The sequence below is a fragment of the Lathyrus oleraceus genome, chromosome 2 (assembly GCF_024323335.1).
Source record: "Lathyrus oleraceus cultivar Zhongwan6 chromosome 2, CAAS_Psat_ZW6_1.0, whole genome shotgun sequence".
Lineage (NCBI taxonomy): Eukaryota > Viridiplantae > Streptophyta > Magnoliopsida > Fabales > Fabaceae > Lathyrus > Lathyrus oleraceus.
Window position 1 is genome coordinate 291,576,061 of NC_066580.1, and position 17,259 is coordinate 291,593,319.

The window sequence follows — 17,259 nt, forward strand, 5'->3', positions numbered from 1 at the left end:
CATTAAACATACTCTTCTTATCATCATTATGTACAATTTTGCAACAATCTTTTGAAAACGATACATTGTATCCTTTGTCACATAATTGGCTGATGCTAAGTAGATTGTGTTTAAGACCTTCGACAAGCAATACATCAGAAATAGTAGTGGAAGAAGGGTTACCTACACTACCTTTACCAAGTATTGCTCCACGGTTGTTGTCACCATAGGTTACATATCCTTTCTTCTTAGCCACGAAGTCAATGAAGAGTGATATGTCTCCTGACATGTGCCTTGAGCATCCACTGTCGAGAACCCATCTTCTCTCGGTAGTCTCGAGGCATTGTACCTATGGAAATGCAATTGACACGAGAAGGTACCCAATGGCTTATTGGGTCCTGAATGGTGAGGAACGAAATGGTTGCATTTGGGCAGCCATTGATAAATGCCTTTAGGAACTAAAAATCTCCTAAATCTGCATTTAGCAATGGAGTGGCCTTTCTTGCAACAATAAAGCCAAGAGAAATTTACATTTTGATTGCCTTTGCTATCTTCATCCTTTATAACATATTTATATTTTTGATATGGATTAACCATACTTTTTCGAAAGTTTGATTTATCGATAGCAAAGGTAATCTTGGGCTCAAGAGCCTTGTCAAGTTTGGCCTTTAGATTTCTTACTTCACCTTGCCAAATATAACAAGTATCACACCCAAAGTTAATCATCCTACTTCTAAGGTCCTCACAACCTGCTTTTGTGCTTTCTACTATAGAAGCTTTAAGTGCCTCAAGTTTACTTTCGGATTCTCGATTTTTTTGTTCCAAATGAGTAAAAATTTTGTTATTTGAGGCAAGCCTTTTAAAGGTCTCTTTAGCTTCACAGTCTAAAGTATCAAAAGCAGCTTGTAATTCACGATGAGACATACTAGAGGATTTTTCATATTTAGCATGTCGTACCTGTTTCTTTTTGTTCTTTTGATGAGCAGATAGGCATAGGTTTGCGGCTTCTTCTTCATCACTAGAACTTTCATCATCGGAGGAGTCGTTATCGCTTTCCCAAGCTATGTATGCTCTCCTTGGCTTTGATGATCTCTTGTGTGATTTGGATGATTCCTTTTCCTTTGTCTTTTTGTTCATCGGACAGTCCGGTTTGTAATGACCGGGCTTCATACAAGTGTAGCACGACCCTCTAGTCATTCTACCTTTTGATTCATCATTTTTAGAGTGCCTTGATTGTTTCCGGAAGTTTACCAAGTTCTTCTCGGAATGTTGGATGCCGTTCTTTCTCACGTAACGATTGTAACGTTTAACGAACAACACCATATCTTCGCTCTTGTCCTCTTCTTCTTCGTCGCTCGAGGAATAATCACTTTGCTCTTTTGCTTGAGACTTCGAGGAGGAAGTCTTAAGAGCTATGGATTTCTTTTCACTCACCTTTGCTTTGTCCTTCTTTTCTTTCTTTTCGTGTTGTTCTAGGCTCAAGAGTACTTGTTCATGCTCTTGTAGTTTACCAAATAATGTTGTCAAGTCTAATATGGTAAGATCATTTGCTTCTTTGATGGCGGTCACTTTCGGCTGCCATTCCCTGTTAAGACATCTCAAGATCTTATTAGTAGCAACATCATTGGAAACCGGCCTACCTAGTGAATGTAATCGATTGATAAGATGAGTAAATCTCTTTTGCATGTCAGCAATGGTTTCCCCTTGCTCCATGAAAAAGAGATCAAACTCTTGTGTTAGTGTGTTGATTCTTGCCAACTTAACATCGTTCGTCCCCTCATGGGAAATTTGTAGTGAATCCCACATGGCCTTAGCAGTAGGACAATGGGATACACGATAGTATTCATCTACACCTAATGAGGAGATTATGATATTTTTGGCTTTCCAATCATAATTGTATTTCTTTTTTTCATCATCATCGGTCCATTGTGCTTCGGGCTTAGGCACTAATTCATTATTCTCATTGGTCATGGTTATTTCAATTGGACCATTGAGAATAACGTTCCATATTTTTCTATCTATGGAATTTATGTGCACCCGCGTACAGTATTTCCAATAACTATAATTTTCACCATTGAAAACGAGAGCTCTATTATAAGCCCCTTTAGGTTCGTTAGCCATTTTCTATCAAAGTTATATTTTGAAGCACGGAGTGAACCGAAGCTCCTGATACCACTTGTTAGACTATGGCACGGATCTAGAAGGGGGGGGGGGGGGGGGGGTTGAATAGATCCCAATTAAAAATTGAGTCGGCGCTACCAATTTAAAATTGGTTTTGAAAATTTGTTTTATGTGTGGAAGCGGCCGAGGAAAATATAGTCTAAAACGAACTGTTATTGGAAAACCGGATATGCGTCAAGCCTATGGATTAGTGATAATGTGGAATAAGAACTACTACACTAGTCACACAATCAATGATTTGTTACACTTACTAGGATTCCTAGTTCCAATGATTCAAATAGCAAATCAAACTAGATACACACTTAAGATAATTTTGGTTTAGGCAAATTATCAAACACTTGGTGTGTGAAAACACTCCAAGTGATATTTGTGTTGAGTAAGTGATTCCAATTAATCTAGTACAATATCCTATTGTACTTTGGATTCAAAAACAGAGTTTTAACCTCTTACTCAATTAATATCAAGGTTTGATAAAAGTGCTTATACAAAAATCACTTAATTTTTAAGCTGAAAGCAATTATGCAGAAAATTAGAGAAGACAAAGATTTGATGAGGCAGTTCCCCCACCGTCCTCGCTTCGGGGTACGTCTGCCCTCAATTCTAAAACTAGAATTGAGATGATTTAATAGATATCACCTGTTGAATTTAACCGTTTATACAAGGATTGCAAAGCAAATATACAACAGAACTCTCAAGACGTTGAATGTTGCTTCCACTCCTTGTTCCTTGATTCAAGATGAATCAAGTCCTTCGATTATTGTTGATAGACCTCCGATTCCAGCCCCTTTGTTGAATAACCCTCAGTTCTTCAAACCCTCGGCCCGACTGATCTCAACTACAACAAATCGAACCCGAATTCTTCCCTTCAATATCACTGAATCCGCTACTAGTCTGATGAAGACTTCCTCTTCTCAATCACCTTCGCTCAGCTGAAAATTGATGAAGCAATTCGTCCAAAAACCCCCAAAATCAAACCTATCTTGGAGGACAAAACCCTAAAGGTTTTATTCAAGAAAAAACCTGTCACAAGCTTCAACCCGAACCAGATTCCCCAATCACGGCTTCAAACCTTATCACCTTTAACCAATCACAAAGCACCTCAAAAATGGTTGTGTGTAGTTGATGTGTTGTGAGATGTTGAAGATGAAGATGAAGAATCTTGGACACCTATTTCACTTTTTCTTGTTCTTTGAACACTTGAATCAAAATATCAAAATGTTAGTTGATACAAGTAACTTGAAATTCTATTTATAGTAACCAACCAACCAACCCACTTAACAGCTTTTCAAACAGAGTGGGAAACATCAGAAAACTAAATTTGCGCACGAACGGTCGACCATAGCAGGACTATGCGTCGACGCATGGCCTGCAGTTTTGGTCAGACTGAACAATGCTTCAGTATGCGTCGACCATAGGTCGGCGTGCGCTGACCCGTGGTTCATGTGCTGACCCCTGCGGTCGACGCAAGCATCTTGTACGCTGACCCGTGGGAAAAGCGCTGTGTTCATGCGCTGACCCGTGGGGAATATGCTATGTCATGCGCCGACCCTACGGTCGACTCATCCCCTGCAGATCTGCAAAAAATAACATTTTTGTGGTTTTCATGCCTTTTGTCATGACCACACTTTGTCCACATATGTTGTACAAAATATACCAGTACAGATGAGCAATGAAAAGGATATGATAGGAGATACGTTGCATTTGTTTTGTAGAGGTGGAATCGACATTGCCGATTCATCCATGGTGGTCATTTGTCATCATCGAAACCTATGATTGTATGTTGTATGACAGTTTGCCCTTACAGCTCCAACCAGCTGATCCATCAGATCGTCAATCCTCGGAAGTGGATACTTGTTCTTAATCGTCACTTTATTCAGTTGTCTATAGTCAACACATAATCTCATAGAACCTTCTTTCTTCTTGACCAACAGAACATGTGCATCCCACGGCGACACACTAGGACGAATAAACCTCTTCTCGAGCAAGTCTTCAAGTTGACTCTTCAACTCTTTCAACTCACAAGCAGACATTCTATAGGGTGCCATCGATACAGGACTAGTTCCAAGAACTAAATCAATCGAAAACTCAACCTCACGTTCCAGCGGTAAATCACTTATATCTTCAGGAAATACCTCCGCAAACTCACAAACTATTGACAATTCTTCAATCGTCCTCTTCTCACGAATATCCAAAGTTGCCAACAACATAAACAACTTGGCGCCATCTTGCACCGATTCATCAACTTGCTTAGCAGACACAAACCAATCTTCCTTAGCACCAACCTCAGGAAAAATAACCGTCTTCTCGAAACAGTTGATATACACCCGATTAACTTCTAACCAACACCATCCTCGAATCTGACCTCTCTTCGGGTTCAGGAAAAGCACAACATTCTCCAAAATAGGTTAACTAGCCAACACTGCACTCTTGCATGCGACAACATAATGTCCAAGCTCGATACAATTGGAACATCCAAGTGAAGCAGACGCTTCTCCCCCACTTGTTTCCTTCCTAACCTGCCAATGGAAAATAAAATAAGCATCGACAGTGTTCTTACACACATGTCGCATACTAGGGAACAAACATAATTAAACAACCTGGCCGGACGGACCAACCAGACAAAAAGTATCGATCATGTCAGATACACGAATCAAATACAATAGGATGGAAAACCCTAACGACTATTGACCAACTGGTCGACCATGCTCTGATACCACTAATGCAACACCCCTTTTTCTATACCAAAGTACTTAACATATAATCAGAGTAAATAAGCACGCATATAAACAAAAGGGCGTCACATCGACGTTTTCAAAAACTAAAAGCTTTCAAAAACCAAACATCATTCATCATCAATATACAATACACCTGGTCATTTAAAATAACACATTTTAGTTCTCATGAATATTCACGAATATGCGTTCGCAGCGGAAAATAATGAATACTCATGTATTGCATAAAATTATTCATGTCCCATACCATGATCATCTCTCAATAATCTCTTCAAGATAAACTAAAACCATATCCAGAATATTTGGCACTATGGCATCTCAAACAGCAATTGCAATCAAACATGTTCACAAGTAATAACATAATACGTATCCAAATAAGATATGAGTTCAATACTACTAATCTACCCCGTGTTACATGACCAGAGCATTGACTCACTACCTAGTCTCCAAACTAGAATACGGAAGCTCTCCGGCTAAATTTCGAATGAGCTACCTTCCACTTACTTCAGCAATACTACTCTTGAGTATCTGCGCGATGCCCATGTAAAGGCAACATTCAAACAGAAAGGGTGAGAATTCAAATCATTATGAAGAAGTATAATAAGGCACAATGATTAAATCAATAATTAACGGAATTCATCACACCTTGTATAACCATGTCAATAATACCAACTAACATTTATTTCACATGTTTCAACATCCATCAAAACTCAAGAAGTACATTATTAAAATCCAGTACTATATTCCCAAATATACACATAAATACAATTATCACATAATCATATATTTTGCCAAATTATGTATCCAAACATCACCAAATTCAATTACCATATCTCATACACACCTCACGATCACATCAATACATACATTCATTTATCACATAACTCTAATGTGACTCAATGCAAGACATGTGACTCTATGCATGCGGTACCTCAATGTGAACCCAACGTTTCACCGCTTTCCGATTCAATATCTAGAATCTAAGCCACGCTTCCAATCCGGACAAGATCAAAGCCACTACGCCTATTTCCAATTAAGGATCAACGTCTGCTACGCCTATTTCCATTCAAGGATCAACGTCTAATACCATATGAACCCACAGTTTCACCGCTTCCACTATGAAGCCGACCATGCCATGAATGAATGTACAAATACCAATACATATGCAATTAAGATCATCTCTACCATCTTAACATTCCACATATCACCATAATTCAACTCTATGAATTATCCACCAATGGTACATATACACATTCATAACAATATATCATTCACAAATATAGGCTAATTATCAAATACGCACACTTAGATTTCATTTCAAAATGAATACAACTTTTAAAATCTCAATTTTTCATTTTTCAACAGTGTTAACCGGTTAACGCGAACCAAAACGCACTCCCTGGCAATTTTCAACAGTGTTAACCGGTTAACACATATGGGTAACCGGTTAACGCGTAACAGAAAGAAATTCCTGGCAGATTTTCAACATTGTTAACCGGTTAACGCCTTTGGTTAACCGGTTAACGCAAAACAGAATGCTATTCCTGCGTTAACACAAAACAGAATGCAGAATTTTCTGCGTTTTTCATCGTTGGAGGACTTTCGGACCTCCGATTTCGATTCCGTAAAAAGCCAAACGTTCAGAAAATTATAACTCGTACAATACTCTAAGTATATAACGTTAATTTGCAGTTTTAACACAATCAAATCACCACAAATCAAGAATACTCATCAAAACCTAACAATTTCAAACAATTATACAAAATTAGGGATTTTAACCTAAACATACTTCTACCCATTGACCCCACCATACTAACCCATAATAATAAAGATTCCCCCCTTACCTCTTCAATTTTCTGGAAACCTTAGCTTCTCTCTTGTTCTTCCCCTCTTCTCCTTACTTTTCCTCTTTTCTTTCCCTATTGCCATCAAATGATCCAAACAATCCTACTCCTCACTCTCCTCACCTCTTATATACTAGTATTATATTTGGGCTTAAAGAGTGATACCTCTAATTTAATTAATAGGCCCAATAAGACCTAATATTTAAATATCTCTAATTAATTAAAATAAATCAAACCAACTCAATATACACACCAAGTTAATTAATTCCATTATTCATTATATCTCATATCAACTAAATAATTAATTAACACACCAAATTAATTAATATAATCAATTATTACTACCTAACAACCAATTAATTAATTAACCCTCCAAATAAATAAAATAAAATATAATAATAATAATATAAGAATTAAATACTAAAAATCGGGTTGTTACAGTGGACATCTCATCCCTTAACCTGTATGCTATCCAAAGTTGATGATACCAAGCTATAACACCAAAGACTTGGTCACCCCAATCTCAAAGGCATGAAGAAGGTTATATCAGCTAAAGCCATCAGAGGTTTTCCAAATATTAATATTGAAGAAGGCAAAATTTATGGAGAATGCCAAATAGGAAAGCAGACCAAGATGTCCCATAAGAAGCTCTAGCATCTAGCCACCACAAAAGTTCTTGAGTTACTACATATGGACCTCTTGGGGCCTATGCAAGTAGAAAGTCTTCATATAAAGAGATATGTTTTTGTATGTGTTTATGATTTCTCAAGATATACATAGGTCAACTCCATTAGATAAAAATTTGATGCTTTTGACGTATTCAAAGAATTAGGCCTTTTATTCCAAAAGGAGAAGGGAAGTGAAATTGTTAAGATAAGAAGCGACCACGGCAAGGAGTTTGAAAACTACAAGTTTTCTAAATTTTTCTCTACTAATGGGATCAATCATGAATTCTCTGCACCTATCACACCCTAATAAAATGGAGTGGTAGAATGCAAGAATAAAACCTAACAAGAAGCTGCTAGAGATTAGTTACAAGAAACAACAATCACATATTCTTATCCTGCTCTCAGAAAACTGCATTCTCTCCTCTTCTCATCTAGTTATCTCTTTCATAATGAGTCAAAGGTCTGAGAATCCAAAGAAGCGATCCTCTAACAAGGGAATCCCTATCATGAAGGCTATTAATAGATTCGACGAGTCTGAGAAGAATAAGGATAAGGGAACGAGTTCTAATTCTTCTACAAATGGTGTGGAGACTCATGCTGGATCATCAGGTGGAGCATCTGTAAATGGGAAGAAAACTATGACCAAGATGAAGTCCTTAAAAAAGAGACCGATTTAAACTCATGAATCTGAATCAAAGGCTGATGAAAACTGGAAAGGATGGATAAATGAATAACTCTGAACTGCAAAGGATGGATAAATGAATAACTCTGAAGGATGTTTAGTTAAGGTGTTTATGATTAGTTTGTTTAACCATTATATTTGGGCATATTTTGCTTCCTTGTTTGGGTTTGTAATGACTTTGTTGCCAATGATTATGCCTGATGCTCTAGCATCATGCTAAAACATCTATGAAATTCTGGTGTAGTCAGAGTTCAAATGTTCTACTCCAAGTCATGACATCTGATCCAACATTGTTACTAATACAACACGACATTTACAAATTAAAACCCAATACTGATATGCACACATTCACAGATGTCACGACATCTGTTACTATATTACCATAGTATGGAAGAACACTCAGTTCTGTCCATCTGGTACAAAGACACAGCAGAGATCAACCATATCACTTACTTCTGTTGAGCCTGCACAGTTATCAGCATGATGTCTCAACATTGATTTGAACATCACCCGTTACAGCATTACAGGTTTACCTTGTTTTATAACAGACAGAATTATAACGTGCAGAAGGTAAAAACACAAGTAATTATTATCCCAGTTCGGTGCAACATCACCTACTCTGGGGGCATACCAAGCCAGGAAGAAGATCCACTATCAACAGTATTAATTCAGAGTTAAACTCCCCCGTTTACAACTCTTCACTTAATCCCTACCCAATGCAATCTATACCTAGGAACTCCTAGATAGAAACCTCCAGTTTCCATTCCTATCACTACAAATACAATGTAATGCTAAACAACTTGAACTTGCTTCACAACTTCGTTCAAGACCATAACAAACTCTTACCTACAGGCTTTGAGTTACAAATAATCTCATGCCTTCGAGCACTGAGAAACACATGGTAACGTTCCCACAGGTTGGGAGATTTACCTCACACACACCCCTAATTTTACATTATTTGAGGCTTGCAAAACCTAGGTTACAATCTGCTATTTATAACCTAAACACCCAACTGGATTTGGGCCTTCAGAAATCGCAGCAAACTTCTCCTTTGCTGTTACAAAGCCAGCAGAAAACTTCTGCTACAATCAAGGTCTTCAATCTTTTATTTCCTAAAATATCTCCATATTTAGAAACTGTATATTCACCAAATATTTTGATTGAGTCTTCAAGATCTCCACCAATAACGCCACCTAGGATTTTGACTAATCCCAGAATATTAAATCAGTTAACACATACCAGAATTAACTAATTCAGTTTTATACACATGCGTGATGTCACAGTCACGATGTCGTGACATCTTATATGACATGTTGGTCCAGATGTTGAACTTCTTCAACCCAACATATTAAAACAATAGAGGTGATTACATTATTTGTTTTACAAAATTAATGCCAATCCTAAGGTACTAACAATCTCCCCCTTTGGTAAATTTTAGCTAAAACAAATAAACATTACACTAGACACCACATCCCAATATGGGTCTGCACTTCCTCTTTGTCATTGTCAGCACCATCACCAACACCAACTTTGGTGTACATGAAGAAGAAGCTGCACAAGAATCAGCTGCATCACAACCCTTCCCCTCAACCCTAGAGCTTCCTGAAGAATATGTAATGCTGAGTACATAGATAATGTAACTCAGATCATATGACACAACTATCCTCTTAACTCAGATCACAAGTCACAAGTGATATACCCAGTTAGTGCCTTTTGTGCCTGAAACCAACTTCTGCTTGCTGCCACATTTTGCTTGCTTCTAGTACATCCTCAGGACAATGTTTCTCTCCCCCTTTTTAGCTAAACATTTATAAATGAAACCTTCACAAAACCAGATCTAGGCGCAGTATGCCCAAATCTTAACAAACCCCATGGATTAGAGGGAATGGAATGTCGTTCTTGTGAGAAGAGGAGTGCTGATACATCCTTTAAATAGGCCAGACCATGCTTAGGAATTAACGGTAGGAGTAAATACTTGGTCAAGATCCATAAATATATGCTTAGGAATTAACGGTAGGAGTAAATACTTGGTCAAGACCTATAAATATTTGTTGAGAATCAGTCAGAGAATCACCACCAATATCCCAGACTATCTTTGAATACCTTTTATAGCTCTTGACTGTTTCTTTTCAGAAACAACAGTTCCAATGCGTGTAGACTATTCCATAAATGCTGTCAGACACGTTGCAAGTGATGTCTTAACATTCGACACTGCTTTTGTCTGCATTCTTCATGTATTCTCCCTATCACCATTTGCTAAAACCACTTTCTCACCTCCAGTGGTAGCTTGACATCTAGCAGCACACATCCATATTTCCAGCTTGATTGGAAAATAAGTGAATCTGGTTGTAATCCATGATTGAATGCGCCAGTTAGCCATATCTTCAATCATCCAAAGATTGCCATTAATTGTGCAATCAAAAAACACCAGACATTCATACTGAATGTTCTGTGTACAGGATGTCATGACATCGGGTCTGACATCCTGGAAAAATCCTGCATAATCCAATAATTCCTTTTATAACTTCCAGCAGGTACAACCATATCAGATGCCATGACATTGTGTATGTCATCTGAAACAATTCTGCATGAACATGTCTTTCATCTAAGCTCCAGCAGGTACATCCAATATCAGAAGCCTTGTCATTGTATGTGGCATTCTGAAACAATCCTGCATGCACATGTTCTTGAACTCCAACAGGTACATAGGATATCTCATGTTAAGACATCACACATGACATCTTGTGAACACTCTTTGTTTTACCAAAATTGCAGCCAACACTTAGAATCAACAATCTATACTAATAATTGTCGACATTTGTCTTCTCCTGATTTGTGTGTATGTGTTAAACATACTAACCTATGAGCTGACTGATAAATCATTTTGAAGATCATCTTTGCCAAATTTTGGTAAAAAGGGGGAGTAATGGTGTGTATGGATAGTTTCTCTGACTAATGATTGTGAGGAGTTGATATCTAATGATCTCTAATGTTCTAAGCACTAGTTGCTAACTGATACTAATTGATTTTCTGTGTGCACACTTGCTGATGCATTTGACCTGACATCAGGCCCTGACTTTGTGTGCTAATTTTTTCTGTGTTAGTAGTAACTTTTGACTATTAACTACTAACTACTAACCTTTTGTGCATGCATGACTAATTTAAAATTTAAAATTGAAATATTGCATATTGTCGTACCTCGAAAAATGAGAATGCGACTTAGCGAAGCGTAATCGCAGGCTCGCATGATGGACTGAACAGAGTCGCCACCGAACTTTATTTATTCCCAAATAGGGAAAAGGGAAATATTGATAAAACCTCTAAAAGAAAGGATAAGATATAGTCATCGCAACCAATATCAGGGTTCGGGAGTCGGTTACGCAAGGGGAAGGTATTAGCACCCCTCACGTCTGTTGTATTCAACGGGAACCGTTTAGTTAGTTTCATTTTGAATGTTAGCTTATGTTAGTCTTCTCAAGTTATTATGAGGGAAAGAATAATAGGATCAAAAGAAAAGAGAAGATGTTTTTGGATTTTTGCAACAAAGGGGGACTAAACCTAAGTTTTTTATTAATGGGCCTCACAAGATTTCGCAATCCTGCTCCTACGTATCTCAATAAAGAACTCAAGGCTTACGTAGTTCTGGGTAGAAAAATATTTGTTTGTTGGTCGACTTTAGCGAAAGCTATATTGTGTTAATCGACGAAAATATTGTTTTACCCAAAACAAATGAGGAGAGGACATATACCACACATCGAATGGATTTACGAATCAACATTCGGAAAAAAGTCACTTATCTCAACTCAACAATTGTGGACGAAGCATTGTTTCACATCATCTTAAGACAATATGTCTTTTGTTTATGAAAAGGTTTTTCAGATTAATTGCACGGTGGCGAGAAAAGAGTTTGATGTGTTGGATGTATTTTATAGGTGAACGACGAATATTTGATGAGAACGAGACATGAGCCTCGGGATCAATCACTCGGCGTTCCACCGGAATGCTAGATTCCAATGGTCCTTTTTCGTTAGAATTAGTTGAGAAATTTGTTTGATGGACAACGAACGCTTGATAAGAATCAATTGCTCAAAGGGTTACATCAGAATGCGAGATCCCAACGACCCTTATTTGTCCAAGTTAATTAAGGTGTTTTAAGAAACGAAAGAAAAGAAAGAACGATTAACCCAAAACGCGTGGCTCAGGATCGATCATTTGAGGGTTCCCGCCGGAATGCTAGATTCCAATGGTCCTCTTCTTTCGTGTTTATTTTAAAAAAAGGTTTTAACATTGCGTTTGATTCTAAGAAAAATCACTCGATATTGATCGAGGTTTGATTTGTGTAAGCTTGAAGATGATTTGCAAATAGTTTGAGTTTTTGAAAACTAACTTGATATTAATCAAGTGTTTATTGCATTAGTGGAAGATGATTTTGCAAAATAGTTTGAAATTGTGGAATGTTAATATGATCATTTACACACGCGATAATATGAACATAAATCAAAGAAGAAACCTAATAAAAAAATATACAAGTAATCTATTTAATAATTAAAAATAATTAATTAATTAAAATCTAATTAACTAATCAAATAAATAAATAATTGAGTAATTATTGCTAAATTAAATAATTAAAATAAATAAATAAAAACAAGAAAGTTGAAGAAAAGAAAAAAAAAAGGGGGGTGCACATGCAAATAAATGAGATATGGGCCTAAATGCCATTACCAACAAAAACATAAACCTAAATATATCATAATAATAATAATTAAATATCAAACAAGTGAAAAATAAAATAAAATAAAAGTAGAAAAATATTGCTACGGTTGAGAGGTTAGCGGTACCCTCGTAGCTATCACTATTTTTTCTTAATTTCAAACAACAAATCTATCATATTGTAAAACATGGAAATTCATTTTATAAAAATAAAATTAAGAGAATAAAAAAATAAAAATAATTCAAAGTGCCACTCTAAGAACTTTTTCTCTTTCACTCTTATCCACAAACATTTTCTTTTTAAAATATGCAGCAACACCATTCTCTTCTTTCTCAAGCTCTCAGCATCTTGTATCATCTCTTCATTCATAAATAACAAACCACACTCTCTCACTCATATTTACAAAGCATCACAAATTCAAATCAACATTTAAGAAAATCAAAGAAAATGAAGAATACTGAATCAAGAAGGTGGTGTACGGCGGTGGTTCGTTTGAAGCAGGAGCATGACGGCGCCGATTTCGACAGCGAGGAGATACAATTTTTGGTGGTCGGAGAGGGAAGCACAACGGCTGAAAAGTGGTGTTACGGTTGTGCTTCTATCGTTTTTGAGTACGTAATGTTCTTAATAAACAAAAGAAAGTAATTTTTTAGATCTAGCTTCTTTCAGTGCTAAAACAAGACTAAATATATATCAGTCTTTTAAACTTTAGCTATGATATTACTACTGTTAGTGGAATAATGAAGAATATCGGAGAAGTGTAACTTGTGCGTTGTTGTGCGGTAAAAATATACGTTCATGTTTGGAGATGGTGTTAATGTGTTTTTGTATGTGCAAGAGAAAGTAATATATGTTTTATTTTGTAAAAATAAAGAACAAGAAATGGATTTTATGGGTGACTTTTGATTGGGATGGTGATAAAGAACTAAGGTTTAGTGTATGGTTATTTGGAATGGATAATATGAGATGGAGGGATAGGTTTTAATTTCTCTCTTTCAATTCATCAAAACTACAATGAGTTACCATAACATAGCAAATAAGATCAATAATTAAAAAGAAAGAGGAAGGTACCCTTTATTTTTTGAGTAGTTGATATCTCGTCGAAGTTTGTTGTCGTCGTGAGTGATGAAGTAGAACGGTAGTGGTCGCGTCAGATTTCTTTCGTGTGGAGGTGTTGAAGGGAGTTTGTATCTACTGTTTTCTTTGCTTGGAAGAGAGGTGTTTCATGGGTTTTTATGGTGTATTGTTAATGTGTGTGTGAGAGAGAGATGATATCATGAAAATATAAGAGATGTAACATTTTTACATGGCCATGAAAAACTGGGTTTTGAAAGGTTTTTATTTTGTGTGTATGGTTGGTGTCGCCCTCTGTTAGTGATTGTTATGGTGCTCCTTTTTTCTATCTATTCAAGAGTCGTTATGTGTGGTTTTGTAGGTGGAGTTTTAAGGTGGTTTATGGTGTAAAAAAACAAAAACCAAAAGGTAAGGTGGTTCCCACAAAAAAAAGGATCCCTTTCCTGTGTTTGAGTTTTTTGCACTTTTTGTTTACGGTGTTGGTGGGTCTATTTGAGGTGTTAATTTTGAATTGAGAGAGAATAAAAATGGCGCTACTTTTTGGGTTTTTTCAAAATAATACAAAACTAACTAGGTTTTTCTAATTTTACAAACAATGACAATAATGCCCCTTTTGTTTTTTAGTGATAAAAATGAATTAAAATAAATTGAAACACACAAAATTAAATATGTTAAAATAATAAATTTAAACACACAAAATTAAATATGTTAAAATAATAAATATAAGATTAAAGTGAAACCACAATTAATTCTATTTTTTTTAACATTTTGACGGAAAAACTAATAATAAACTGACACGAAATGAATAAAGTCTAGCGTGAAAAGTGCTCGAAAATTAAATTGAATGCACCAAAATAATCAATACAAAATAAACTTTTCGGAAATATACAGTGTTTGAGCCAATTTTGAAATAAAATTTGATCGGTTAAAAGGCTCAGTCTGACCGAGATGCTACCGAAAAAGTAGTTTTTAAAAAATAAAGCGAGCATGCCATGTCAAACTACGCGAACTGTAGAATAATAAAACTGACGTCTACAAGCTAAATTTTGAAATTTTCCGACCTCCAATTTCGCATAAATTTGAGAATAAGTTCGACCAGTCTGTCTGTAAATTCGAATATTTATTCTGTTTGACATTTAAAGCATTGTACGAGATGAATGCATGTTATGATGTGCAGATGATGTGAAACCCATGATGAGTGTATCGATTTACTAAATAAGGGGCGGAATTGGGGTATGACAGTTGGTTACTTTTGAAGTGTGAGAGTTTGTTTTGATCAACTAGTATAAACCTCTGTTATATTTGAATTTGTGATAGCTTGTATTTGCTTTCTTCATATTTTGGCTCTTTGCTTTGTCTCTTATTCTGAAATGGTGTTAACTTGATGCTCTGTTTTACTGCAGGTACAAGACAAAATTCTGCTCCACACGTGTACTATGGTTAAGGTGTAGAGATGGTAGCACGACCTAGTCAATTCAAGCCTTGAGAGATCAACTTTTTTTTGTACTTATTCTTTTTTTTTTTAATGTAGTTTGTTACTGTAAAAACTTGTACCTTATTATAATGTAAAAACTTATATTTATATATATTTTTGAAATCTTTTTATTTATTTGTGATGTAGAAGACAAAGTGAAATTAAATGTGACTACTTTTTTTGAATTTTAAGATAAAGAAATGATATTTATTTATCAAATGTGACCAAATATTTTCTTAAATCCAATTAATAAAATCAAATTATCATGACTAAGATTATCCCCCCTTTTTTTATTCTTGACTTAATTCTATCCTTTGTCACTTAGTTCAAAATCTCAAACCAACCTAATTACTTATATTTCCAAGCCATGAAAGAATTATGTTAAAAAATCTAACAACAAAGATCAAAACCAAATAGGTCCAAATTAAATCCAAATTAATTGAATTTAAAAATGCAAATCAAAGCCAAATGGATGCATGGAAAGAACAATTATATGAATGGCATGGTAAAATGAAGAAAAAAAAGTCTAATAAAAATTAAATAAATGTCATTAAAATGAAATAAAAAAATGGAATAATTTATGTCAATGAGTGGGTGCAAGTTGATAAATACAAATGCTTGAAATGTAAATGAATGCCTTTAGGCGGGGACAAATTTAGGGTATGACACATATGTTATCTGTTATAGAGCATAACTATTGTGTAGCAACTTTCTTTGCTATTGTTTTCTACTGGTGGCTACTCTGATTTGTATTACTACTAGCTTGCTCTATTGTGTACTGCTGCTAATATCTTCTGATTTCTTGTGCTATTGCTATTGCTCTGTGTGATGTGCTTATTAATCAACTTTATGTATTGCACATCTTGTATGCTCTTGAAGAATGTTGTTTTTCCAAATTATGCAAAGGGAGAGATTATTATTCCTTTTTGGTTGGTTGCATCATGCAAAACAACAATGGTGTTTCAAGCTATTTTAGAGTAGAAAGACACATGTGGGAACCGATGTCCCGACATGTGTGCATCATTTGTCCTTTATCTACAGAACAAGGTTGCTGCTATGTGCACATGTTTTTCAGTTGCATGAAATGTGTATTGCTAATGTGTACAACAAATATTGTTGTTATCTTTTAGCAATCTGATTTATTTGATTATTTAATTAGAGTAAATTTAAATAAATATGATTTAAATTCAAATTCAAATCAAATCAAATCTTATTTTGTGGAGCTGATTTAGAACAACAAATCTCAACAAAATCTCCACTATTTTTGGACGAAATTAGATGATTATCCAAAGGAGAAAGGCCCATAATGGATTGTTATAAATAGATACTCTGTCATGCCTTGAAGACGAAGAAGCAGAAGAGACAGTTTAAAGTCTTATGTTGAGTATGTTTATTGTATTCCACACTAATCCATACTTGGATTAGGGTTGAATCTTTATGTACACCATCATGTTTCAATAACTTGGCATAGTTGAGTTGTCTTAGTTGAGTTGTAAATTCAACAATAAATAAACTTGTTGTTGAGGTTGATCACTAGGGTTTAGTGATAAAATAAAGTGAGTGGGTTCTCATATTTAGAGGAAAACCTAAATAGAAAGTCACTAGAATTAGGAGAGACATAGAAATTCATAGGTGTTGAATGTTCTTGTAAGACTAATTATTTTAATTTGAAGTAGTGAATTTCCTTTCTTGGGTAGAGTGTCCCCAGACGAAGGTGTGGTTTCACCGAACTGGGTTACCAATCTCTTGTGTTTACAACTTTCTGCATTGATTTATTATTATTGTCAAACTGGTTTAAGAAGTTGGACAAGTTGTCCCAACATTTGGTCAAACATCTATCTTCTGAGGAACAAAATTTCAATAAAGAAATAGAAAACCTTGTCAACTGGACTACAATATATAGTGGTAGATTAT

General features: G+C 35.6%; 1 long non-coding RNA gene across 1 annotated transcript; it reads right to left on the minus strand.

Annotated features, from left to right (window-relative positions):
• Window positions 1-5,115: 5,115 nt before the first annotated feature.
• Window positions 5,116-14,476, minus strand: LOC127119185 (uncharacterized). The gene is made up of 2 exons (XR_007802703.1): window positions 13,869-14,476; window positions 5,116-5,420 (listed from the first exon to the last, which is right to left on the minus strand). It is a non-coding gene; the product is annotated as an uncharacterized LOC127119185 (long non-coding RNA).
• Window positions 14,477-17,259: the final 2,783 nt, after the last annotated feature.